Raw genomic sequence first — 2,783 nt, forward strand, 5'->3', positions numbered from 1 at the left:
ATGACACTTTATGCAATTTATAAGAAAAAGTTGCGCATAAGGCAAACTTGGGTTTTTTTTAATGTTTTTGGTCAAGTAAGCCAAGGATTAGGTGGTTTTATTTGGTTTTAAGTATGTTGGAACCTATTCCAAGTCTTAAAAATGGAATCAAGTGAAAAATGCAAAAATTGCACTTTTTGTGCAAAGTTGCATAGTTGAAAAGTTGCTCAAACTTGCAACTTGCAACTTAGTGGAAGTAGGGCTATAACTATTAAAATATTGGTTGTAACCATGGGAATAGAAATGGGAGAGATAAATACCTCATTTGTGAGGTCTGGATGGCATTAATGTACAGATTGGAAGAAGTTACAAAGAATAAAACTTAGTTTTGGAGTCATTTTCTCTATTTTTTGGACGTTGCCTGTACTGTATGGCCTATCAGACTAGATCTGGTGGATTTTTCAGATATAACCTTGAATTATATTTCATTTTCTTTTGGTTTCATCTTTCTAAGTGCTTTCTTGTTCAATTTATTGCATTTTTAGTGAAGCTAGGTTTTTAGGACAACATTTTGGTGCATTCAACAAAGATAGGCCTCTAACTACAATCTCCTTGGTTGGAATTTCATTGCAAATTGTGAAATGATTTTTATTAAGGTCCTATTGAGGATTCCAGGGTTCCAAGATTGGAGGATGTGTTTTGTGATTTTTCCAACCAAACCCTAGGTCAGGTGCCTTGAGGGATTTGACCTTTTGTAGCATGTTGTTTGGTGAATGGAAGGAGTTTGGGACATGGTGAAGGGTTCACCATTTGGAAATAAGTTATTTTAATTTTTTCAATCATTCCTGAGTATTGAGTTCATTTCCATGACCCCATTTCCTACTGGTTGCTTTGTAAACCAAGCCTAACCTGATCAATTAGGATTGTGTTGCCTAGTAAAGGAAAGGGAATGTTGGAGTGGGACTAGAACTTGGCACTTTGGGGTTTGAAGAAAATTTGAAAAGGGTATTCTAAAATCTAATTTTTTTGGGTTTTTTTTAGGAACTTTGTCAAGTTAGATCCAAAAAGCCATTTTAGGAGGGCTAAAAGGGGCTCATAGGGCTACTAGGCCAAATTGGGATTTGTGGCTTTATGAAGTGTCTAACTCAAACCAGTGGTGTATTCTATGTTATCTAAGTGCCCTGAGTTAATTTAACACCTTAGAACCCTTAGAACAAACTTCTATGGTGTTTTCCTAGTATTGACCTAGTTGAGGGGGATTGGGGCAAAACCCATAAAGTGGACAAGATTGGTTCTTTGTCCTTGGATTCTTGGTGAAGTTGGAGAGTGTGTTTGTTTAATTCATTGGAAGATTGGAGTGTTCTAAAACCTTGTAAGAAGGTTGGAAAGTTGATAGCCTGTTGGTTGATTGTAAGAGTGGGAAGCCCATTTGAAGCTTCTTAGTTGTGCTCTCTGCATCAGTTTCGCTCTAACAAAAGACAAAGATACGGTATGCCAACTAAAGAAAGATCTATATGGATTGAATCAAGCACCTACAACCTGGTATGCAAGGTTGGACATCTATTTGGAAAAACTTGGATTTGCAAAAGGTACTACAGATAATAACTTGTATTTGAAAGAAATAGAGAATGGTTTGTTTATAATAGAAATATTTGTTGATGACATAATATTTGAAGGTAATGATGCAACAAATGATAAGTTCGCTGAAAAAATGAAGAATGAGTTTGAAATGATCATGATAGAAGAAATGAAGTTTTTCCTGGGGTTGCAGATTATGCATAACAGTGATGACATTTTTATTTCACAAGATAAGTGTTTGAAATATTTGTTGAAGATATTTGAATTGGAAAGTTGTAAGCCTGTTGGTACACCTATGATAATGGGTCACATGTTATCTAGCAAGGATAGGACACTTGCAATTGAGAAGAAGTACATATCCATGATTGGAGGTTTGTAGTATCTAACTCACACCAAACCAGATATAACAAATCTAGTTGGGATTGAAACTAGATTTCAAGCTAATCCTAAAAGTATCATTATGCAGCAATAAAGAGGATATTCAAATATTTGAAAGGAACATCTGACTATGGAATATGGTATGACAGATCGAGTGATTTCACTCTATGTGCATATACTGATGCGAATTGGGTAGGCAATATGGATGACAGAAAGAGCACCAGTGGTGGAGCATTTTTTTTTTGGAGGAAGATTGGTTTATTGGCTGAGAAAGAAACAAATTTGTATTTCATGGAGTACAGGTAAGGCAAAGTATGTAGTAGCAACTAATAAATATAATCAAGTTATGTGGATGAAACACATGCTGAAGGATATTGGGATTGAGTTTACAGAACCTATCATCATATATTGTGATAATACAAGTATAGTACGTATGTCTAAGAATCTTGTGCTGCATTCTAAGATTAAGCATATATCTATTAAGTATCATGTCTTGAGAGAGAAGACAATAGAAAAATAGATTAGATTGGAATATGTGAGTACTAAAGATCAGATTGTAGATATCTTTACGAAGCCCTTACCTAAAGATACATTAGAGTATTTGAGAGGTATGCTTGGGGTTATGTCCCTGCCTACTTTAGAGTAGATGATGCAGAGAGTGCATTAGTCCAGTGGTATATAGAACTATTGTTAGGTTGGACTGAATTTTTATGCTTCCTATATGGGGGAGTATCTGTTATGAGCCGAGTCATTGAGGAATCTTGGTATTTGGTATTGAATAGTATCTTTGGACACTCGAGCTAGTTATAAGTTGAAGTAGTTGATTGACATAATGAAGCTTCTTGTCA

This window comes from Cupressus sempervirens, chromosome 9 (assembly GCF_028749045.1).
Source record: "Cupressus sempervirens isolate cs-2001-9-10 chromosome 9, ASM2874904v1, whole genome shotgun sequence".
Classification (NCBI taxonomy): Eukaryota; Viridiplantae; Streptophyta; class Pinopsida; order Cupressales; family Cupressaceae; genus Cupressus; species Cupressus sempervirens.